At 40.5% G+C, this 26,240-nt stretch overlaps 1 protein-coding gene across 6 annotated transcripts in view; it reads right to left on the bottom strand.

The window, feature by feature from the left end:
- Positions 1–26,240, bottom strand: part of PRLR (prolactin receptor) — a 165,280-nt gene that overhangs the window by 100,256 nt on the left and 38,784 nt on the right. The gene's annotated exons all lie outside the window — the stretch shown is intronic.

Raw genomic sequence — 26,240 nt, 5'->3', positions numbered from 1 at the left:
ATAAGTATAAACTGGGTAAGCTGGTACATAAGGAATGGAGAAGAGTCAACTGCTTGAGAGCCCGAGAAAAGGCATTCTAACCAGAGGACAGCAGGTGCAAAAAGCCCTGAACTGTGAGAGAACTTGAGTTGCTTGAGGTTAGCATGGCTAGCGTGTAGGCTAGTCTTCTAGAAGACTGCAGAACACATAGGGGCTGAATGCATCAGGGTCTAGAGATTTGGATTCTATTCAAAATACATGGAGAAGCTACAAAAATTTTAATTCATGATATAGCTTTTTTTCTGGATCACTTTGGCAACTGTGTATAAAATAAAGTGGAGAGAGAGGCGGGGGTGGGGGGGGGGAAGAATGATGGAAACAGTGGAATCTGGCTTCTGGAAGAGGCTACTAGAGGACTAAGCCCAGCTCAAAGATGATGATCTTATGATCAGCATGGTAGCAGTAGAACTGGAGAAGAGAGATGAGATTTGAGATAGATATTTGAGGTAAAGATAGTAAGACTAGCTAATTGGAACGGATATAGGGAGTGACAAAGTGTAATTGAGGATAATTTATAAATCTCTGGATTGAGTCTCGGTTGAGGATGGTTCACTTATTAGGGAAAGAGAAATAAGGACTCCACTTTGTACATTTATGTTTGAAATGTCAGTTAATGGATGACCTATAAAACGTTCACAAACCCCACATTTCCTGACTTAGTTCTTACTCAAGCAGTTCTACTCAGTGTGAGGACTTACAGACTCAAAGAGATTTTAGTCACAGTCTTTTAGTGGGGCAAAAAACGACTCTAGAATGACTTCTTCCGTGTGTTCTTCTCTTCCTCCAACAACCACCTTGCCCCCTGCCCAAATCATTGCAACATTTTACTATAGGAACAAAAAACTAACAAGAACTCAAAGAGTTAGTAAAAACACCAGCAATGCACATCTGCATCCCATGCATTTGTGTACTATTGACTCTCTGATTAATCTGTATGAAGGTATGGTAGGAAATGCCTAAGACAAATTAAGACAATGCAGTATCATGAATATTTTAGCAGAACCAAATTCTCCTGGTGAACATGGAATGGAATCATACTCCAAGAGAGAGAAACCTAGAATGTGTTAATAGTCAGTCTCCCTTGGACAATCTCCATCAGGACAACCTTTTCAACATGGTCATTTGCTTGAAAGTAATGTTTTCCATCCACAAGTTTCTGATATACAACTTCAATACATATAGGGCTATGGTGGGAAATAATACTGTTCAGCATTCATGTGTTGCAAATAACGATCCTGAGCTTTGATTGTTGAGATGGAAGGAGATATGTTTTGGAACACTTTAAGATGGAATCCTCCACAATCATACCTTTTTTATTTGTCTTAGAATAATCCTTTACAATGAATATGAATTTTTGTCCATGGCTTCATGGTCGTGTTCCACGGTGGGTTATTCTAGATAGTTTGGCATACGCCGTTGTTTCCTTGAATCTTTTCCATATTGGGATAAATTTCCAACTATAACCAACTTTTTCTTGGATAGCATGGACTGAAAAGGTGACAACTGAATTTTGTAATAATAACGTCCATAAAAGACATTCTTAGGGAAAATAATTCATGATAATAACTGGGAAATATCTTGCTTTCTCAACTATAATCTTGATTATTCTCAACCTCCTTCCTCTCCCATGCTCAGTTAGAGTAGTCCACAGAGTGAACCACAGAGTTAACCAAGTGACTTAATCAGCTTGATGGGTGAGTCTTTGTGTTGATTTAGCCAAGTTTTGGGGATGTTACTGCGGATGTTTAGAGCATTAGCTTTCAGTGCCCTCCTCTTAATCTTGAAGAGAAATATGAGACAAAGCTCTGATACTTTATAGGTATAAAAAATGGGACTAGGCTTATCCATATATATATATATATATATATATATATATACACATATATATGTAGGCTTATCCATATATATATATATACATATATATTTGTATAGTTTATTGTCAAGTTAGCTAACATACAGTGTATACAGTGTGCTCTTGGTTTTAGGAGTAGATTCCTGTGATTCATCGCTTACATACAACACCTGGTGCTCATCCCAACAAGTGCCCTCCTCAATACCCATCACCCATCCCCCGCCCCTGCCCCCTTCAACTCTGAGTTTGTTCTCTGTATTTAAGAGTCTCTTATGATTTGCCAACTTATTCTTAAAGATTCTCAAAAGAGGCCTTCAATGAGCACAAGTTGTAAGGCACAAATATAATGGCTGTATTATAGAACTCTTGCAGTCCCTGCAGTAAAAGTAGCAATCTCTTCAACTGATTGGGTTTGTTTGCCCTTGTGGATTATGTTGGTTTTGTTATGTTGTTTCTGAGTAGTAATCATTGGTATCTCAGTATCATCTGGCGGTTTGTGGCTAAGCTGGGCTCCCATCATACACCTTTAAGCATATGACAAGAAATAGTGGTTTTGTGTCTTGCATGCGTGCCAAAGAGTCTTGGGAATCCATATAGCCTGACATTTGAGAATGTCTTTGGGATGGTAAGTTCAATGTTACAAAATCCTTTTCCTTATTCTTAGAGTGAGAAGTTCCACCTTACCTCTAACCAAGATGTAGTAGCTTGTTTCACACTATTCACACTAATATACTGCTAACAACAACTATATATTTATATAGTATAGATAAATATATATATTCATTTTTATATTTATTATTATATACTATATACTATATAATTAATATATATTATTATAATTAGTTAATATTGTATTGTATAATTATAAAATTATAATACTATATAATATGTAATCATATGTAATTACAATTAATATATTAATTATATAAATTATAATACTATATAATATTATATTAACTGTATATATAACATATATTAAAATATATTATACATATATATCTATATACTACAGATATATGCACGCATATATCTATACACTTGTGTATATACATATATCAATATATATAAATAAATATAACACAAATATATATTAAAGGTATAATACATATTAAATATATGTATTTTTTAAATATATGTGTCACCAACTCTTTAAAGGCACTGGAGTCACCCAGAGGAATCCAAGGTCTCAGAGATAAGGGAAGTGCACTGAGTCAATTCTCACATTGGTCTCTGCTCTTTTATACTTGAGGCATTTGCCAATTTTTGAAGCAGGGAATGGATGTGGACTAGCATAAAATGCTGTGATGTGAGGCAGTCTCACTAGGCTAGGAGCTGACAAGGTGACTGAGTCTTGAGAGGCATTAACTTAGGAATGAGGGGACCACAGAGAAGTGAATCCAAACTAAGACTGAGAAAATACACAGCCAGGAGCTCTGAACTAAAAAAAAAATACTAATGGAAGTTCTACAGGCAGTAAAACATGATCACAGATGAAGGCATGGTAATGTAAGAAGGAACAAAGATCACCAGAAAAAGCAAATATTGGGTAAATCCAAATAAATATTGAATATTTAACACAACAACAATAATATCTTACGGCTTTATCAATATATGTAGAATCAAAATGCATAACCGTAATGGAAAAGGCTGAAGGAGTTGTAAATGATATTCAGTTATTGTAAGCTACTTGCATTATCTAGGAAGGGATTAAAATATTAACAAAGTAGACTGTAATTCACTTAATTACATGACACATGCAAGATGCATGCTATAACCCTTCGGTAGTCATTAAAACAATTTTAACAGAGGCCTACTTAACAAGGTAATAAAAAAAAAAACAGATGAAATAATTTAAAAAATCGTCATTGATCAATATATTAAAAGAAGCAAGAAGGGATTTAAAAAGACCAAAGAATAGATGAGCAAAAGGAAAACAAATTTTTTGTATGTATTTTAATTTTTTTATTTTAGAGAGAGAGAGTGAGAGCAGGGAAGAGGGGCAGAGGGAGGGAGAGGGAGAGAATCTTAAGCAGGCTCCAAGCTCAGTGTGGAGCCCAACGTGGAGTTCAATCCCATGACCCTGGGATCATGACCTGAGCCAAAATCAAGAGTCAGATGCTCAACCTACTGAACCACCCAGGTGCCCCCGGAAACAAATATTAAAATATCAGATTTAAATTCAAATACTTCAGTAATAGCATTAAATGTAAAAGGATTAAATGCTTCAATTATAAGATAATAAGGGCACAGAAAGGTTGAACATAAAAGTATGAAAAAAATACACCATCAAAACATTAATCAAAAGAAAGTTAATGTAGGTATACCGAATATCAGATAAAGTAGAATTTAATGCAAGAAGTATTATTAGATAAAAAGAGTGACACTGCATAATGATAAAAGGATCCAGGTTCAGCAGGAAAATAAAAATCTATACTCATGTAATTATATAACCCCAAAATACATAAGGCAAACATTTCCAGAAATAAAAGGAAAATAGACAAATACATAATCATATGAGTTGTTAACATACCATCCTCATATCAAATTGAACATGCAAATGAAAATTAGTCAGGATATATATAGAGAGAGATAGTTTATGTAACATGATTAAAAACTCAATTCACATTTATAGAACACTATAGCCAACAACTGTAGAATGCATGTTCTTTTCAAGTGCCCATGGAATATTCACTAAAATAGGCCATGTATTAGGCCACAAATCAAATTTCAGGCGCTGAGTGTCCCTGCTGCTTCCTTCCCTGCACTGTCTAGACTGCACCCACAGTTCACTTACCTTCGGATTTCCAGGCTGAATTAGGCCCACAGGAGATAGAGAGAGACAAGGCGTGCAGTTGGGGCATTTATCCCCCCGCTGACTTGCTGTGAGGTCACCTCGGGCTGCTTGAAGGTGACTGGAGGTCACTGCTTCCCCATAAGGTGGACCTTTCAATACAACACCCCCTCTGGAGTGGAGGTAGAACTGTTCCCGCCCCTCACCCCTGCAGGTGTGGGTGGTCCTGCAATTGCCAGCCCTGATACGGACTTCCATCTTGAGTACTCTCTACTCACACCTTTGTGAGGAGTTTCATCATCAAGCCCTTTTCAAATTGCCCTGTATCCTGTGGGGACGCTGCACTTGCTGAGGCAACTCCAATCTCCTGCCAGTTCCTGGAGCAGCACGAGATTTTATTTGTTCCAAGGAAAGTGTTGTTACATTAGAAGAAAGGAGTTCTGCCTCAGTGAAAAATGTAATAAATTCATTTTTGCCTTAAACTTGTAGATAAGATGAAAGTTTCTGATACTTATGCTGTGGAGTTGAGGATTTACTTTTCCTTAAAAAATATTTTTTTTTGTTTCTGTGGGTTTTGTTTGTTGTTGTGATTGTTCTTAAGATGGTCAATGAGGCTTGAAAAAACGTGTCTGGTAGGTGAAGCATGTCTTATACCCACCCTTAAACCCTTATACCCCACGCTTTTCACCCCTTTTGTCCTTACTCTAATCTTCTCCTGCCCTTCTTTTCCCACAACCCCATCCCATCTGTACTGTAGTTTATCAAGATCTTGTTCTCCAGGGACATCTGTGCAGATGTTGGCTGATAAAATTCAATACCTTTCAGAAGTGGGTTCATTTTTATGAGCACCTCTTACAATCTAGAACACCTTCATTGTGGTGGTGTGGTGGTAGACAGAAAAAATTGAATTATTATTCTGGACAAGGATTCATTCATCACCCACTTTTTCCTCTTCCTCAGCCCTAATCCTGTTCCCTAGGGAGCATCCTTCTGGTGAAAGAGCAGCCAAAGCACGTCTGCTGGACCCTACACAGCTCATTTCTAAGGGATTTGGCAGAATCATTTAGAAGATCAAGGGACAAGATTGGCGTGAAGTCCATGGCCCTTTATTTAAGGAAAAACATTAGGAAACAAAATGCAGAATGTTGCCCTCCTCAAAGGCCTCTGGCAAGAGTGACCTTCTAGTTCAGAAGTTAAATTCTTCCCAGTTTCTCTTTTATTTTTGGCAACTGAAACTTTTCTGCCTCTCACCCCTTCAAAAAGACGTGTCACATTTAATTGAAAGATACTCCAACTGATGCTTCAGCCTACAAACTGTGAAGGAAAGAAGCAATTGTTAACACGCACTCCTTTTAAGGGTAGTTTTTTGTTTGTTTGTTTGTTTTTGTTTTTGGTGTTTTTTTTGCTGCTCTTCATTTTCTATGTTGGCACATCCCAATCTGGCTCATTAATTTTCTATGCAGAAAATGTGATTATTTGTGGGGCGTCTGGGTGGCTCGGTCGGTTAAGCGTCCGACTTTGGCTCAGGTCATGATCTCACAGTCCGTGAGTTCGAGCCTCGCGTCGGGCTCTGTGCTGACAGCTCAGAGCCTGGAGCCTGTTTCAGATTCTGTGTCTCCCTCTCTCTCTGCCCCTCCCCTGTTCATGCTCTGTCTCTCTCTGTCTCAAAAATAATAAATAAACGTTAAATTAAAAAAAAACTTTAAAAAAGAAAATGTGATTATTTGCAAACCCCACAATTAATGCATTCCTTCCTGTTGATGAATAACTGTTTCTCATGTTTTTTTCTTGCAAACAATGCTGCTGTGAACATTGTCTAGCCTGATGCCAGTCACAAATGCAGAGACTTTGCCATTTTGTCCCATCTAGCATCCCTTCCCTTCTTCCACCTAGCTTTCCAGGGAACCCCATTTCTTCTGCCCCAAATCCAAGCCACTCTGTTTGGGCTCCATATCTTGGCTCCTACTGTCTGACCAGACCCTTGTTTCCATGACCTGTTTGGGAATTTGCCACCTTGGGCTTTTCCTTTGGAAACTCTTCCAGGATGGAACTCTTGTCTCTACCCTCCAGCTTCAGACTGGAAATTATGGGTAAGAGCCCCACCCTGAGCATCACAAAGCCTGTGGACTTGTCCTACCTGGACTAGCTTCTTCCTGGCTCCTGCCTGACAAGCAGCAAGCTCAGTGGCAAGAATGTGTCTGACTTAGTCAATGGCATATGCTCAGCTCAGGTGCAGGGTCTGGCATGTGGTATAGTCTTAATGCTGATTTTAAACAGTTATTTTGTGACTTAGCAAAGGAATTTTCATTATGTTTAAGTGTCTTGTAGATGTCCCATTTAAAGATAGATGGTAGGTAGGTAGGTAGGTAGGTAGATAGACAGATGATAGATAATAAGTTTTCTAAGCATTAGCATTTCAGAGGCTGTGCTGGGGGACAATCTTTTTGCAAGTGACACCACTTTATGTGATTTTCTCCTAACGTGAAGACAACTCTCCTTGACTAGGACATTATTTTGTAGTAGGTCTTTAAAAACTGTTCTGATTTTCTTTGTTTGATCAGAGAGTATACTTTCTCAAGCAACATCCTTCCACATCCACTTTCTTCTTTTCTTTTAAAGATTTTATTTTTAAATAATCTCTACACCCAACATGGGGTTTGAACATACAACCCCGAAATCAAAAATTGCATACTCTACCAACTGAGTCAGCCAGGCACCCCCTCCCCCCATTTTCTTCTTCTTGTTCAATTATTATATGATAATTGCACACAAAGTAAGAGAAGACTGTGAAGCAAAAGTAATGAAAGGATTTAAATCACCTTGAACTAGAGACAATTGTTGTTAACATTTGGTGATATATTCTTTGAGAATTTTTTCCAGGTGAATAATTATAATTACATAATATATAATAAAATATATATAAATTTATCTAATAAAATAAAATATATAATATATATTGTATGCTATATAATATTACACACATGTACACGTATATATTACAAATACATACACATATACACCATGGCCCCATGTACATCTGCCTGATTGTTCTCTGAAACCACAATTTCATCTCTCTGTGGACTGCCTCTTGTTATCATCCAATTCTCTCCCTATTTTCTTGACTCATCCATCTCTTTGCTTATACCTTCTTCCAATTATGACTTTTTTTCATTGCTTTCCCCCAAACCAAGGACTAATCTCACTACATGCAAATTGGCTTCAAAAAGTCTGTCAATAATTACAAATTTAATCCTTTTTTTACCTTTCTTATTGTTTTTAAATTGCAAAATAATTCACATGCTATAAAATTCACCCTTTTAAAGTGTACAATTCAGTGGGTTTTTGGTATGTCCTTAAGGGTGAACATCTATCATCACAATCAATTTTAAAACATTTTTATCACCACCAGAAGAAACCCTGTAATGTTAACAGTCACTTCCTATCTTCCTTCCCCAGCCACTGGCCACAACCAATCTACTTTTTGTCTTTGTGGATTTATCTATTCTAGACATTTTATATAAATGAAATCATCAGATACATGGTCTTTGTGATTGGATCCTTTCACTTTGAATAATGCTTCTGAGGTTCATCTATGTCATAGCATACATCAATCACCATGGCTGAATAATACTCCTTTCTATGGCTGAATAATATTCCATTGTACTGATTATCAAATTTTGGTTACCCATTTACCTATTGATGGACATTTGGGTTGTTTTCTCCTTTTAAATAGTGTAATAGTGCTGCTGTGAACAATCATGTAGAAGTATTTGAGTATCTGTTTTCAATTTGGGGGGATATATACTTGGTATTGGAATTGCTGGATCATATGGTAACTCTATGCTGAACTTCTTGAGGAACTACCAAGACGTTTTCTGAAGTGGCTGCACCATTTATATGTCCATCTGCAGAGTGTGAACTGTTAATTTCTTCTCTTCACGTCCTCACCAACACTTGTTATTGCCTGTCATTTTAATTATAGCCATTCCGGTGTGTGAAATGGCATTTCATTGTGGTTTTCATTTGTCTCCCTCTAGTGAACAATGATGGTGAGCATCTTTTCCTGTGCTTATTGGCCATTTGGATATCTTTTTTGGAGATATGCCTATTCAAATCCTTTGCCTATTTTTAATTGGGTTATTTGTTTTTATATTGTTCCAAGTTTAACCTTTTAAAATACAGATTTTTGTCACTTAGTTACAAACTAGGTCTTCAGGAAAGATGATATTAAGGAGGATTTCTACCTTCAGATCTTCTTTTTCTTCCCACTTGTCCTTAGAAACTGAATATGCGTGTCATAAACACTCCCTATTAAGAGTTGACATCTGTGCCACTGGCTGTAGTTTGCATTATTTATGGAGTCTGAAGATAGTTACATAGCCTATGACGGAACTAGCCTGCAACCAGAACGCACATTGTTAAAATCGGGCTGCATATACAAAATGCAAAATGTTCACTGCGTGTTCCGTAGGAAACATCATGGTGAGGAGGCAGGTTAGTCACTGATGTTAGTTATGACACTGTGACTCCACCTAAGTGTCACGGAACAGATAAACTCTAGTAAAGTTTCTCTATGAACTTAGTATGACTAAGTCCCATTATCCCTTTGAATTATATTATAAAATGAAAGTGTAGCTTGCTAGAAGAGATTTTTCTCTATGAATATATTAAAACCACATTTTAACAATGCACCAAAGCTTTTCAGGAATGCAATATTTAACGAAACAAGTTATATTTATGAAAAAAATATGACAAAACATTGTTAATAATGTTAATATACTGATAAAAAATAAAAATCAGATAGTAGAAGTGCAAATATTACCCAGCCTAGGAAATTTTGCCTGTATATATCTCATTTTTCTCAATGTTTTGAGATTGTAGCTCTCAGTGTGTGCAAATAAGCTTCCATCAGTAATAAACCTTCTCCTAACAAGGATATCACGGTAACTTCTGGGAACTTTCCATTGATTTTTTAACTTTCCCTAATTTAATTTTTTTGCTGTTTTTCACTATCTTCAAGACAAAGGTCCCACAGCTTTTCACACCAAATTCTTCACAGCTCACCAATCCTGACCACCCCTAATCCCTGGCAGCCCTCTCTCCCCTCATATCATCCAGGCTGGTCCTGAAATCTTTTCTCTGACTACGGGAATGATATTTCTTCACCTTTGTACCTATACTGCTCACACAATATGCAGCAGATGGAGAGGGATCTGTAAATGTTTGCTGAGTTACAGGACATATTTGCCATGCTAATCCTTGCTTCCTGTCTTGGCTCATCTGTTCATTCAACCTTTAAATGTCCATATCTGTTAGAGTTTTGCCCATTCTTCCATATTTACTTTCTCCATGTACCTTCCTCCATGCTAAAATCTCTTACTGATTTCCGATTATAGGCTAGGTGAGTAAGACAGGTGGTATAATAGCTGAGGCATGGGCCCTGCCCTCAGGAAGCTTCCAGCCCAGCACAGTGGGACAATAATACACAAGTGAGCAGATCAGTAACTATCTACCATTGTGAGTACTTAAGGAGTGCCTACATTAACCTGGATGGGTCACACAGTAATTTCACACATTTCTCTACGCTTATCATTTTGACATTGGTTTCATATGGTTCTAAACAGTTATTTAATTTCTTTCTGAAGACAAGTACCTCCTACCTCCTCAATTCAAGACTGGAAGTGTTTGTGATAACAATAGCACAGAGTAAGAATTTAAAAATATATGATTGGTTAGTATGTCCTTTGACAAAAGTAATGAGCAACACATTCAGTTAAATCCTAAAAGGCCCATTTCTGGAGGGTTCATGGGAATGAAAATGTGTCCTGATAATTTTACCAGGACATGTAGTTGAATGTCCACCACCAGTCAACAATATTTACATGGGAATTCCACTGACCATTCTACTTATTTAACCAAAGGTGGTCTTATTAGGGGCTAAAGTCAATCAAAGTCATGTTTACTAATCCTGGCATTGTTGTACATTAATTAGTCAGGCATTAGAATCTAGTTAATCTAATAGCAGGAGGAGCCATGCCTTCCTGCTGTGAAGTAATAATGAGAGAAGAATGATTTGGCATCCTTAATTTCAGTAAGATTATGGGAGGGGAGGGCTGTACACTTATATTAATTTTGAAGTATTTAACATAACTGTTAAGTTCAGAAACATCTCTGGGCAGATGCCTATTAAGTAAGAGATCTCCCTCAGACTGTGCTATTCTTCTAAAAGAGTCCTTCCTCTCTCTTAATAAGTTTAATAATACCAATTTGCAGCATCCAATTCTCTAACATCAGAACTCATTTACAGACTAAGTGCAATTTTTTGTGAAGTAAGGAATAAAGTGGAGGCTAAAATTTTCCATCCCAGTGAATTCCTTTTTTATGATTAAGGGGAATATATCTAATAGATCCTTCTTAAACAGAAAGGTTGTCAGGAGGGAAGGAGACCAGGGACGATTCAGGTTCTGTGCATGCAAATAGAAGGTAGAAGTTTGTCTGCATTGCTCTCTTCCTTCGTCCACACACATTTAAATGTTTCTCCATCTTCTTCTTTCTGGAGATGTTCCATGGAATCCAACAGCACTTTTAAGGCCTTGCACCATTCTTAAGTAGATTTGACAAGTTATTGCAAGTGGCTGCGAGTGGACTTGGAACATGTCACACTACACCTGACCCATGTTCTACCTTCATCCACTGAATTTTTTGAAGACATATTTTCTACCTAGAAGAACCTAACCTGCATTTCATGTTCTCATACCAAGGGATTTTGTGGGCATTCTTTACATATCGGTGTTTAAAACCTTTCAGACAAATGAAACTTTTGTGAAAAAAATTTTGCTGAGTTTAACCACCACCTACATTTGTAGATGTAGACCAAATGAAGAACAGTTTATAATTGTTAACCTAGAAACACAGTATGGAGGTTCCTCAGAAATTTAAGAATAGAACTATCCTATAACCCAGCAATTGCACTCCTGGGTATTTACTCAAAGGATACAACAATACTGATTCGAAGGGGTACATGCTCTCTGATGTTTATAGCAGCATTATCAACAACAGCCAAATGATGGAAAGAGCCCAAATGTCCATCGACTGATGAATGGGTAAGGAAGAGGTGATGTATATATACAATGGACTATTACACTCAGCCATCAAAAAGAATGAGGTCTTGCCGTTTACAATGATGTGGATGGAGCCAGTGTGTATTATCCTAAGCAAGATAAGTGAGACAGAGAAAGACAAATACCATATGATTTCACTCATATGTGGAATTTAAGAAACAAAACAGATGACCATCGGGGAAGGGAAGGAAAAATAAAATAAAATAAAAACAGAGAGGGAGGCAAACCATAAGAGACTCTTAAATACAGAGAACAAACTGTGGGTTGATGGAAGGTGGTGGGTGGGGGATGGGATAGATGAGTGATGGGTATTAAGGAGGGTCCTTGTGATGAGCACTGGGTATTGTATATAAGGGATGAATCACTGAATTCTACTCTTGAAACCAATATTGCACTGTATGTTAATTGACTGGAATTTAAATAAAAATTTGAAAAGAAAATGTTGAGGATTTCTGCATAGAGAGTTGTGACATTGAGGCGCTTTTTAAAAAAATTTTTTTTTCAACGTTTATTTATTTTTTTGGGGACAGAGAGAGACAGAGCATGAACGGGGGAGGGGCAGAGAGAGAGGGAGACACAGAATCGGAAACAGGCTCCAGGCTCTGAGCCATCAGCCCAGAGCCTGACGCGGGGCTCAAACTCACGGACCGTGAGATCGTGACCTGGCTGAAGTCGGACGCTTAACCGACTGCGCCACCCAGGCGCCCCGAGGCGCTTTTTTTAAAGAAGCAATTGTATTTGTGTTGGCATGGCTCAGTTGAGTTTGTACCCAAAGAACTGAGCCCTGAAAGCCAAGTGGCATAGTTTTTTATACATTTTTTACTTCTTTGTCTCCCAAATATGGTAACACACAACGATGCAGTCTGATTAAGTGGTCTCATGTTACAAGGTCGTGAGGGATGTCACTTACGTGTACAGCCAGGTTGCCTTGAGTTTTGTTTTGTTTTTATTTTTTATTCCTTAGGGAAAGGAGCCTACCACAAAAAAAACATAAATGCAATAATAAAACTAAAAATGCAATGCAGTACCTTAAATTAGATCCCAGGTCAGAAAAAAAGGACAAATGGAAAAACTGGTAAATGTGATTAAAGTCTATACAGGTTAGTAGTATTCAACAGCATTATATAAATGTTAATTACTCAGTTTTGACAGAGGTATCATGGTTGTGTAAGATGATAATCTGAGGGGAAACAGGATAAAGGGCAAATATGGGAATCCTTTGTGCTAACTTTACAGTTTTTGTGTAAATTTAAAATTATTCCAGAATAAGATGTTTATTTTTAAGATTAAAAAAAATGTTAACCTAGAGAAACTGGGGCACTGACTTTGCCTGAGTCTAAGTCTCAGAGTTAGCTGGCCAAACAGTGCCTCTTCAAGTTAAGTGATACTGTTGCCAGAAATATTTCTCCTTCTGCAAATTAAGTTATGTAATGTTCTATGTAATGGATAGATCACCACACAGATAGATTTGATGGCTAGTGTCATAAAAAATACAAGAACAAGGAAGAAATAATAAAGAACAAGTCAATCAGGAGAAATAACTTCTATTTCATACTTGATTCTAGCTACTATGTCATACCCACTCAAAATTTGAGGGGAGACATGAACGTAGCAGTTGGAAGAGTCCTAGGAGACGGGTATGATAAATGGATGATTAGCACATATTACCCAACCACTGAATCATGCTCCAAAGCACACTAATGAAGCAGAATAGTTCTTAGTATTTCTTTTTTAATAATGCTGGCTTTATAAACATCCCAAGGAGAACAGAACCAATTTAAATTCCTGTTCTTAGCACCATACAGTTTCCGGAGAGACCACCCAGAGTTGTCTGTGGTTTCGCTGTATTTATTGGGAGCATGAAAAATAAGCTCAATCCATCACAGGCAATTGATCATTTAGTGTTAGGACACAACTGCCTTATTTCACATAGGACCAAAGTAGTGTAACTCCCGGGACCGGAAAACATTTTTCTCAACAGCAAGAGACTTTTGCTGTTTTCCCAGTGATCTATTTCATTTGGACAAATAAGAAGGCAGAATCTCAAGAGCTGCACAATATGTCCTGAGAGGAACATTCAAAGATCTTTCTCTCTTCTTTTCATTAGTTGCCAGCTTAGTAAAGTGATTAGAGCCTGGGAAATTCAAAGGACCAAAACTGGAATGAATGGTTCCCAGACCCCCCAAAAGCCCTCTAGTGCAAATTAGTAAGCCCTCTCAGGCAATTATCAAGATGAGAAACTAAGCCTTCTTGTGGCTTTTTCTCCTCTTTCCTCTGGTCCTACAGGTGCTTTTGTGATAAGAAAAATATTTAGGGGAGAGATAATTAAGTTGGCAACCAGACGTTACCGCATTGTCAACACTGGGGCAGAAGTGTAATCTGGATGAAGCTTTGATTTATTTCTCTTGGGAAACCAAGAAGCCAGAACACAGTCTTATGAAACAGTCAGGGAAATTCCAGGGACTCGGCTACACTTCCATTCTCTTTGGGCTTCACTACCCAAAAATCACTAGGTTCTATTTTTCCATTGCTTCATGGGACTAGCTGTCATTCACTCCACTCACAGAATTAATCACTCATGAACATGTATGCTTTTTGTTGCAAGCAATGCTATGCTGTTTAAATTCCCTTATAGGACTTAAGAAATAATGATGATTTCTCTTTCTGTAATTATCATCATTAACATTTACTGACCGTTTACTATGTGCCAAGTAGAGCTCTAAAGTTTTAGGTGCAATAACTGACTCATATCAACAGTAGGAGTCAGGTGTTATTTCCACCTCATGGCCACAAAAGTGAAGGCATAAATAAGTTTGGTAACCCAGTCAAGATCATGGAGCTTAATGAAGGCAGAGGCAGGATCTGAATCTCTGTGGGCTTGGCCTTCATAGCACATGCTCTTACCCACACTGTGCACTGCCTTTTGCGGCTCAGTGGCCTGTCAGAAAGCATTTTAAAAATACCTGGCAACCTTCTTAGCTTCCATATTTCTCAGATTTTCTGTGCATGAAATAGCTATTGTGGGAAATTAAATTTGTAGAACACAGAGACCATAAACTCACCTTTATTGTTGACCCGCTTATAAAAATCATTTTTCCAGTTAGCAACAACTAGTCCAATGTCCCACCCAAGGGAAGGCATTCCCTCTTCAACCTCCCTGACTGGTGTCCCCTCCCTGCCTCCTCTCCCTACTCCTCCCCGCCACTGAATGAACACATCAAATGCCACGCAGAGCATCAACCCACACAATGCTTCTTCACTCTAGACAACTCTAATTGCCAGAGAAACCAGCCATTGAATAAATTCGCCTTCCCCTGGTCCCACTTTTATTATTTGGAGTGAAGAAGAATACTCCTCCCTCTTCTATATGACAGTGCTTGAAAGAGTAGACAGTCACCATATTCCTCTGGGAAACAACATCCCAACTCTCACATTTCTCTGTTCTCATCAATCTGTCTCCTTGTCGCCATCCACTGGACACATTGTAAGGTGCCAATGCCCTTTGTCAAAGGTACATCACAGAACTGAATACAGGATTCCTGATGCATCCTGGCTTTAATCCTTGGGTTTTCCAATAAAGCTGGCAGGCCCATGGCATGCCTTCCACAGACAGAAAATGTGGACTAACCCCAGGTCCTGACTCTCTCCCAAGGATCCCATTACATTTGATTCATTTAATTTAATCAATGCCAAAGGTCTCTAAGACCCAGAAAATGGGGTCCCTTGGGGTCCGTGTGTTTTTCCCTTTGCTTCACACATGAAGAGAGTCCACAGAGTTTGAACGAAATCCTTGTCCTGCATTGGTTCATCTGTGGTCAGCTGTAGACACACATGTGGTCATGTGATCATTTCCCTTTAGACAAAGAACCCAGAACTGAGTGGAATGTCAAAACCTTAGGAATATAGATGGATACGTTTCTGGGAAAAACAAAATAGGCATGGTATTTGAAGCACTCCACCATCTTCTTTTGCCAACTCACTCATTCAGAGCATAAGAGTTTTCCAAATATTTTTTCTACCTGCAAGAAGGCACCCTCAAAAGACCTGAATTTATTCTTACAGGAAAAGTCATGATGGAGTGGATTAGACAAGATGTCGAATGACCACCCCTACTTATGGTCCAAATTCTCTCTCACCAGAAGATTGGCCTTTTTCTTGTGCCTTTACCTGGAAGACCTTGCTCTTTTAGGTTCCTGGGAAGACGTAAAAGAATTCCTGATAATGGCTGATAAAAATGGTATGCCTCAGAAGAGTATTTGTCTTTAACTGAGGCATCCTTAAACTTTAAAGATGAAAGAAAATGAGAATCTGGTGGACTAGAATGAATCAGCCGTGGGCATGGGGACCACTGCACCACATGTGGCCACCTATTGTGTCTATAACATCAACCCTGCCTGCACCTTGCCTCCTTCCCTTCCTCACTTGGCCAAACCAGGGACACACTGAGGGTGCAGAGGAGAATGGAGTAGTGGAGTTCTAAGCACTCTGTATTTATTCCCTCTTCCAAATAACACAAGTATCCAGGAGGCACCTATGAGGTAAGTCATCTGACTTACTCTTCAGTTTACCTTAGTGCCACACCTATCATAAATGCTCAGCAACTGTGAGGTCACTATTAGTTTAGAAGGATGGTATTTTGGCATGATTTAGACCTAGGTCCACCTCTGTATTACAGCAATAAAGGAAAGCTTTGTTTTGCATAAGAAAAATTAGGTAACTGAAGGACATTAGAGAAACATCTATTCTAGGGCATTCTGAAGCATCCTAGGCTTTCAGATTTCCTTGGGCAGGAAGCAAACTGACCTAGGAGGTATTAGTCTTGCTCTCTAGACATGAACTGTCCTGTAATTTCAGAAGCCTGATTCATACACTGAGAAGGGACAAAATGAATTCCCATCTCTCTTCCAACCTAACTTCCAAAATGTGTTAATTTCATGGTGGGTGTATGTAGGCAATAAATTAAATTTTCTTGACAGTTTACCATCATTTAGAGATATTTTGTACAAGGAATGATGTTCTTTCTAAATAATCCCCAAGTCAGGCCAGACTACCCCAGTTCCTTCTAAGATAATGTGACTTTTATTCTCTCTAAACACCCGTTTGGTTGAGATGTCGAATAGGAAAGTCCACTTTCCTAGGAAAATCTTCCAAGTGACTTCCCTGAGGTTTCAGGCTTGGGTCTCTTCTAGCTGAAACTACAGGCCTGATATTTGTCTGTCTGTCTGTCCTGTGCCCTGATGATGAATCCAATGGGGGCAAAGTCCTCATGGAAACGTGCTCCTAGAAAACGTACAAGCCTTGCAACAAGACCTAGTCTCGGATCACTATGAATTTGGTTGTTATTGATTAACTCCGGGACTCCTGGCCGGAGCAGTGACGCTGGTGTAATTTATATGTACACACTGCTGGGAATGAGAGATAGAGGTTTATCAAGGAACCAGAGTGGTTGTCTCCACTCTGACCAGGTGTTTGTCATTCTAAGAGTAGCCTGTTGTGGGGCACCTAGGTGGTTCAGTTGGTTGAACTTCTGACTTCGGCTCAGGTCATGAACTCACCATTGGTAGGTTGGATCCTCACATCAGGCTCTCTGCTGACAGCTCAGAGTTGGAGCCTGCTTCAGATTCTGTGTCTTCCTCTCTCTCTACCCCTCTCCTGGTCATGCTCTGTCTCTCTCTCTCTCTCTCAAAAATAAATAAACATTAAAAAAAAAAAAGAGTAGCCTATTGATTCCTTGTGGTGAAGGCTGGAGGGATATGGGGAGGAGGAAAGTCGGGATTACATTTGGCTGCATCTGTTTCTGTTCAGAATACTGGGAGCAGAGAGGGAGGAGTTAAGATGGCAGAGAAGTAGGGGAACTAAAATTTCCCTCATCCCTCAAACACAGCAGTATTGAGGTCAGAACACTTGGAATTCCAGGAATCCAGGCTACAGAGTGATAGAAACATCTCTACAGGTATATGGAGACAGCTTGGCAGGAAGAGATACGTGTTTGCAAACCAGGAGAAATAAAACAAGTGGCATAGGCTCAGAGGTGGGTGGGAACCCCTTAGATGGGGAGACAAAAGGAAGAGAGGGAGAGGCTGTAGAAGTGTGGGATTGTATTTGCACAAGAGAAAAACCTCTCTGGAGCATGGGCTGGGGAACAAGAAAAATGGAGAGAGCCAGTTTGTACTTTGCAAATAGCCTTAGGAATGAATATCAGAGTATTCAGGGGTGGGCGACTTTCTCTGGACTGGAGCCACCATGGTGTGTGCGCACCTGAGGGAAGGGCAGTCAGCCCCGGGCTGGGTAGCAACCTCAGGGCACATGGGGAAAGAGCAGTCCCTTCCCTCAAGTACTGTGGGAAGAGGGTTTATTACCCTTCCAAGGACAAAAGACCCTGTAAGCACCAGCCAGAGGGCATTTGTCAGTTGGGTGGAGTGGCGCTGCCCCAGAACCGGTCCCCAGGCAGTGGGATCCTTTAAGACATCAGGTTTTGAATCCCAGCCGAGCACCTAGGAGGTGCAGGAGACCATGGAACAGGACGGGCCTGCCAACCCTGCTGCTCTGTGAGGGCTGCCTGAACAGCATGGTTTGAGACACCTGGTCAGGGGAAGAGAGATTGGGGTGTCGCCCTTTTCTCCCCATCACCAACACGGTAGGGTTTCAGGGAACAGGACAGTGGCCCCCCAGTGGAGGTGGGACTCGCTTACACCAAACCCCATCCCTCCCGTGCCTGGTAACCATTTGTCTACTAGAGCAGGACTGACACTGACCGAACCAGATGGCCTCTCCTCCAGACCAGGACAGCCACCAGGTCCAGGCACCAACACACAACTGTCCTGTACTGCCGTTTTGCATTTTCTCATCTGATTTTTGGTCAATTCTTATTATATATATACATTATATATATTATATTATATTAAATGTATTATATCTGTAATATATAATATATATATCTTCTTTCTTTATTTCTCTGTTCTGGTTGTTTGTTTGTTTAGTCAGGCATTTTTGCTCTATTCTTTTTACACCTCTTCTGTTATCTCCTTCTTTATTTTCCTCTCTCTCTCTCTGGATTATGCCTTATAGTTTCTTTGATACTCTGCCTGGTCCTTTTTCCCCTCTCCTATCATTTCTTTCTTTGTATGGGATAAGGCTTCTTCCACCTCCCACCTTTTCATTTTCCCATTTACCTCAATGAACAAGTCAAAGCACACCTGGTGGAAGGCCCAAACCACCACTACGAGGAGGGAGATAAAACAACCAGAGACACAACAACAGAGAGCACACAACACACTCTAAAAAGACCTCCTGAAGAGCCAGGCCCTGGACAGGGTATGACCCCTTTTTTAATATAGTAGTACTTGCAGATGCAGGACACATAATAAGATATTAAGACATGTAAAAGACAGAAAACTAGCCAAAATGATGAAACAGAAGAATTCTCAAGAGAAATTTCAGGAAGAAATGACAGCCAGAGAATTGCTCAAAACAGATATAAACAACATATCTGAACATGAATTTAGAATAATAGTCATAAGACTGATAGCTAGACTTGAAAAAAGCATAGAAGACAGCAGAGAATCTATTGCTGCAGAAACCAAGGATCTAAGAAATAGTCACAACGAATTAAGAAATGCGTAAATGAGATGCAAAATAAACTAGATGCAGTGACAACAAGAATGGAAGAAGCAGAGGGGAGAATATGTGAAATAGAAGATAAAATTATGGAAAATGAGGAAGCTGACAAAAAGAGGGCTAGGAAAGAGGGGATAATTAGAGACCTAAGTGATTCAATGAAATGAAATAATATCCGTATCATAGGAGTTCCAGAAGAAGAAGTGAGAAAGAAAGGGGCAGAAGGTTTATTCGAACAAATTATAGCTGAGAATTTCCCTAAACTGGGGAAGGAAGCAGACATCCAAGTCCAAGAGGCAGAGAGAACTCCCTTCATAATCAACCAAACAGGTCAACATCACGACATATCATAGCGAAAGTGGCAAAAACAAAGATAAAGAGATAATTCTGAAAAGAGCTAGGGACAAACAGGCCTTAACCTACAAGGGTAGACACATAAGGGTAGTACCAGACCTGTCCACTGAAACTTAGCACGTCAGAAGAGAATGGTAGGAGATATTCAACGTGCTGAATAGGAAACATAGGCAGTCAAAAATCCTTTATCCAGCAAGGCTGGCATTCAGAATAGGAGAGATAAAGGCTTTCCCAGACAAACAAAAACTTAAGGAGTTCATGACCACTAAACCAGGCCTGCAGTTGATCCTAAGGGGAGATTCTGTGAGTGGAAAGCAGCAAAGACTGCAAAGTACCAGAGACATCACCACAAGCATGTAACCTACAGATAACACAATGACACTAAATCCATATCTTTCAATAATAACTCTGAATGTAAATGGACTAAATGCTCCAATCAAAATACATAGGGTATCAGAATGGATTAAAAAACAAAAAACAAAAACAAAAAAAAAACCAAGATACATCTATATGCTGCCTTACAAGAGACCCACTTTAGACCTGAGGACACCTTCAGATTGAAAGTGAGGGGATGGAGAATAATCTATCATGTTACTGGAAGTCAAAAGAAAGCCAGAGTAGCCATACTGATATCAGACAAACTAGATTTTAAACTAAAGGTTGTAACAAGAGATGAAGAAGGGCATTATATCGTAATTATGGGGTCTATCCATCAAGATGAGCTAACAATTGTAAATGTTTATGCCCCAACTTGATAACACCCAAATATATAAATTAATTAATCACAAACATAAGCAATCTTATTGATAAGAGTACAGTAATTGCAGGGGACTTTAATACTCCACTTATAGCAATGGACAGATCATCTTGGCAGAAATGAATAAAGAAACAATGGCCTTGAATGATACACTGGACCAGATAGACTTGACAGATATATTCAGAACTTTTCATCCAAAAGCAACCAAATACACATTCTTCTTGAGTGCCCATGGAACATTCTCCAAGATAGATCACATACTGGGTCACAAAATAGTGCTCAATAAATATACAAGAATTGAGATTACGCTATGCATATTTTCAGATCACAATGCTATGAAACTTGAGATCAACCGCAAGAAAAAGTTTGCAAGGCCTCCAAATGCATGGAGGTTAAACAGCCTCCTACTAAAGAATGAATGGGTCAACCAGGCAATTAAAGAAGAAATTAAAAAACATAAGGAAGCAAATGAAAATGAAAACATGACAGCCCAAACCCTTTGGGATGCTGCAAGGGCAGTCCTAAGAGGAAAATACATTGCAATCTAGGGCTATATGAAGAAACAAGAAAAATCCCAAATACCAAATCTAACAGCACACCTAAAGGAACTAGAAGCAGAACAGCAAAGAAAGCCCAAAGCCAGCAGAAGAAGAGGAATAATAAAGATTAAAGCAGAAATAAACCATAAAGAATCCAAAAAAAACAAAACAAACAATAGAACATATCAATGAATCTAAGAGCTTGTTTTTTGAAAAAATAAAAATTGAGAAACACCTAGCCAAACTTCTCAAAAAGAAGAGAGAGGACTCAAATAAATAAAATCATGAATGAAAGAGGACAGATCACAACCAACACCACAGAAATATAAATAATTATTAAAGAATACTATGAAAACTTATGTGCCACAAAACTGGATAATCTGGAAGAAATGGACAAATTTCTAGACACCCACACACTACCAAAACTCAATTGGGAAGAAATAGAAAATTTAGACTGACCCATAACCAGTGAAGAAATTGAATTGGTTATCAAAAATCTCCCAACAAATAAGAGTCCTAGGCCAGATGGCTTCCCAGAGGAATTCTACCAGACATTTAAAGCAGAGTTAATGCTTATGCTTCTCAAGCTGTTCCAAAAAATAGAAGCAGAAGGAAAGCTTCCAGACTCATTCTATGAAGCCAGCATTACCTTGCTTCCCAAACCAGACAACTGGAGGGGTACTATGTTAAGTGAAATAAGTCAGTCAGAAAAAGACAGATATCATAATTTTCACTCAAATGTGGAATTTGAGACACTTAATGGAAGATCATGGGGGAAAGGAATGAAAAATAAGTTACAAACAGAGAGGGAGACAAACTGTAAGAGACTGTTAAATACAGAAAACAAACTGAGGGTTTATGGGGGTGGGGGTGTGGCGGGGCAGGGAAAATGGGAGATGGGCACTGAGGAAGGCACTTGTTGGGATGAGCGCTGAGTATAGAAAGTAAATGATAAATAATGGGAATCTACCCCTGAAGCCAAGACTACACTGTATACATTGTATGTTAGCCAGCTTGACAATAAATTATTTAAACAAACAAAAAAAGAATACTGGGAGCAGGAGAACATTCTCCCCAGCACACGAGTGCCTCATATTTCTACTTGGCGGTGCTGGCATAATGAGTACATTTGCTTCGTAGCTCTCCTGTAATGTGACACTGTAATGCTGGCTGGGCTGCCCAACATTCAGACTAGAACGTAACCTGGACTTGCCCCGGAGAGATCTTGGAGATTTCAAGGGTGTGTCTCTTCCTCACTCAAAGGAGGCAGGGCTCTCTCTCTGTGCCTCCGTCTCCATGGGTAATATAGGAGCATTGGACTTCCCGCATATCTCGGTGTGCTGGGGCTGCCGTAACAAAGTACCAAGAGCCGAACGCCTTGAACGACAGGCCATATTATCTCACAGTTCTGGAGGCTAGAAGGAAATGTTTATGTGATGGTGATCTTCCACGATGGTGACTGTAGAATATAGCCATTATAGTCACCGGCAGCACAGAAACAACAGGATGAACGAATGAATTTCCTGCAAGGCCTTTTTCTCCCGCTCGCCTTCCCCTCCCAGGAAACCTGAGGTGGGCAGGTGTGGAGAAAGGCTTCCGAGGATATGATTTCCAGCCGATTTTGTTGTATTGGCCTCCAGTGTGTTCTCTGTGTTTCCTGTCTTGCTCCCTCTAAGCTATCCTCCGCATTGTTTTGCCAGGGTTTCCTTCTGTAAGTGTAAATCTGATTGTACACCTCTCCGGTCCACAGTTCTCCATCCTGGGCCGGCTCTGCCTTCTCCGGTTTCACTCTCCCCAGGCTGTGTACTCGGGCCACTCCAGCTACTTTACACCCAACTACCTCCTGTTTTCTCGGTGCCTTTGCCCTTGCACTGGCACCTCTAGGAACATGCTATCTAGTGCCCTCCTCCTCTCAACCTTACCTTCAAGACTCAGTTCAGATGTCCAGTCCTTATGACTTCTCCCCAGATCAGCCCAGATGGGCTCCCGGCTTCCTCATGCAGACCCGCTGCCTGGGTGTCTTTTAGGACCACAGACTTCCTCACACTTGTTACCATCATTGTTGGTCCAGGTGTCTGTGTCTCCCACAAGCTTCTGGGGACAAGGGCTATATTTCATTTATCTTTGTGTTCAAGGCCTACCCTGTCGTATAACTGATGCTCAATCAACATTTGCTGAGAATACATGAGTAAGTGAGTGACCTATAATTGTGTATAAGCAGTAAGGGCATGGGCTCTGTCATAAATGTTTGTCCTTTAATGGCCCCAGAAATTCAGGGGTCCTTGTGAAAGAGCCAGCACCTGCCCTGGCATGCCATTCGCAGCTCTGTGCCTTCCTCTCCCCACCACACCCCAATTTCCTGGGGGCTCTGGGCCCCATGCTGTGTTTACTTTCATTATCGGGTGGATTTTTCAATGTGTTCCAATGTCTGCGGCTAGCAAACAGAATGGGTGGGAAGGAACGACACAGACCAAGATAGAAGGAGCTAAGTCTAAAGAGTATTCTGGAAAGTGAGGGAGGAAAAGCGTGAGTGGGAGGCGGGAGGAGGAGGACTGTGTGGAATGTGCTGCATATTCCCAGGGCAGAGTAACCGAGGCTAGCACCGTCTTTTCACCACTATTACCAAATGGTGCACTCTGCCCTGCATGTCCACGAGCCGTCCTCCCAAAGGAAGACAAAAGCAAATGAGCCAGAAATTAAGATGAAAATTCTGTGCTGGAAAGCACCTAAATAGCTGCTGCCCCAAGAAAACAGATTGTGGTGAGGCACAGACATGATCTTCCTCAAAGGAATTTTTGGATACAGAAAACTTAGCGGTGGCTTTGTGGGGGTCCATATGTGCAAGCAACGCCCCAGACACCGGCCAGGTGCAGCAGAAGTGGCCAGATGCGAATGCATTAGGAGAGGCCAGCTGATCCCAAAGCTGACACTATGCTGTGAGCTTGACTCCCCTCTGCTTGTGTTTCCGGTTATATGGAGATGTTTGGGCCACTTTGCTGCCCCCTCTGGAAACATACAGAATCGACACTGGGCCACCCACCCCATAGACAGGTCCCCTTTCTTCAGGGATGGTCATTTTGGTGCTTCACACTGGGAAGGCAGCTATTCCTCACTCCACCTATGCCCTCTGTCTAATTAACTATCTACAGTAACCCTGACTCCCCTAGTTATGTAACAGTGGGGACAAGAAGTCATCCTGTGTCTCAGGATGAGCCCCATGGTTCAGAACAGTCTTTGGGTCAAGTAGCCGCTACATTGTCTCTCTTAGATAAGAAATTCTCAAGAGCTCTCCATCCTCGTGCTGATTATATAAGTCACATGAGCACACACAATGGGTAGGATAGGAACAGATCCCAAGCCAAATACCCTCCTAGTCTTTCTGGACTCGTTTTCATTACACTGAGGGAAAGTAATGAGGGTAGCAAGGAACACCAGTATCATTCCCCAGGACAGGACCAGATTTTAAGCAGTGATGTTGCACCAACATACCAGGTCTTCAGTTACATGCTCTTTTGCTCAGGGAGCACCACTGAGGTAGTAATCTGTAACTGGCAGATTTCTATTTGTCCTACAAATTTTGACCTGCTTTACCCGATCCCTGGGAGGGATACCCCTTGCACCCAGCTGCATTCCCCTGGCTGGACTCCAACCACCCCCACCTATGGACTGCAAATGTTATGGCTTTCCTCCTGCATGTGAGCATCTTTTCTGAGCCGAAGGCATGGTGCATCTTCCCCTCAAAGCTGTTTCTTAGCATCCAAATCACCCTGCTTGTTCTACAGAAGCTGTTTTGGCTAATTTTGCTGCCATGTGTTTGGATTGAAAAATGTAATTCTGATCCTGTGGCGAGAATGCCTTTTGACCTGGTATGTTAGCGTGGCCTGAATCTCCCTTGGGTTTCCCTGCCTCCCTACAGCTGGCTCTGGCTATATCCACAGAACATCTCACAAGGCAGATGAAGATGGGGCAAGAGAGATCCATTCCCGATGCAGCAGGTGAATTAAGTAAGGGAAGCTCCATATAACCCAGGCGAGCTCTGCCCTACCCTGGGGCACAAGAGGGGCTCAGCCAAGTGGGCAGCTGAGACCCGCCTGAGATGACTGGCCAGCTTCAGAAGCTTCAGATCTTCTGGTGATCGGGCAAGCTTGCTCTTTAGAAAAGATTCTGGAAGTTTAGATGGCTCAACAACTATTTATTGGATGCCTGCAATGTGTCGGGCTCTCAGAACAAAGCTGGCCTGGTTCCAGCTCTTATGGTTTCCCTCTGTTAGAGCAGGGAAGGGGGTCATTGAGGAGCTGGCCTCTCCCACTGAGCACGGGTCCCGAGAACCTTGCTTTAGGCCAGTTCAGGCCTCTGCACTCAAGTCATTCCATTTCCCCAGGCCTTCTGCTTCTCATGGCTCTTTCTACTTTCTCATTTGCTCTTTCCTTTGTTTCTGCCTTGTAACTCATTGAAAAGTCTGCTCAAATGGATAAGCAAGCCGTGGCACACCCATACGATGGAATATTACCCAGTGCTAAAAAGAAATCACCTATTAAGCCATGAAAAGACATGGAGGCAACTTAAATACTTATTGCTAAGTGAAAGAAGCCGATCCGAAAAGACTACATGCCATATGATTCCTGTTATAGCACATGGTGGAAAAGGCAAAATAAAGAGAGTAAAAAGATGAGGGGTTGCCAAGGGTTTGGGAGAAAGGACGATTGGGGGAAATGGGCCTTTAGGGCAGTGAGACTATACCATACGGGCCTGTAATGGGGAATACATAGACTGTACAACACAAAGCATCAACCTTGATGTAAACCACAGACTTTAGTTAATACTAATGTATTCATATTGGCTCATCATTGTAAAACGTACCACACTAATGCAAGATGTTCACGATGGAGGAATTTGTATGTAGGGGAGACTGGGAGACACTGGAACGGCCTGTACTTTCTTTGTAATTTTTCTGTAAACTAACGGCCGCTCTAAAGAATGATGCCTGCTAAACAAACAAACAAACAAACAAACAAACCACCTTGGCCCCAAATCACCCAGACTCGCCCCTGGCACGGACGGGCTCCAGCGGCTCCATACAGTTCACTGGCTGGTGTCTCTCTCTACCTTCCCACTGGATTTGGAGATGTTTCCAATGCCACATCAAGACAATGCATCCTTGACTCCAGTG

This window comes from Leopardus geoffroyi, chromosome A1 (genome assembly GCF_018350155.1).
Source record: "Leopardus geoffroyi isolate Oge1 chromosome A1, O.geoffroyi_Oge1_pat1.0, whole genome shotgun sequence".
NCBI classification, from domain to species: domain Eukaryota; kingdom Metazoa; phylum Chordata; class Mammalia; order Carnivora; family Felidae; genus Leopardus; species Leopardus geoffroyi.
The sequence above is the reverse complement of the archived record's forward strand: the minus strand, read 5'-3'. Positions and strand labels throughout refer to the sequence as shown.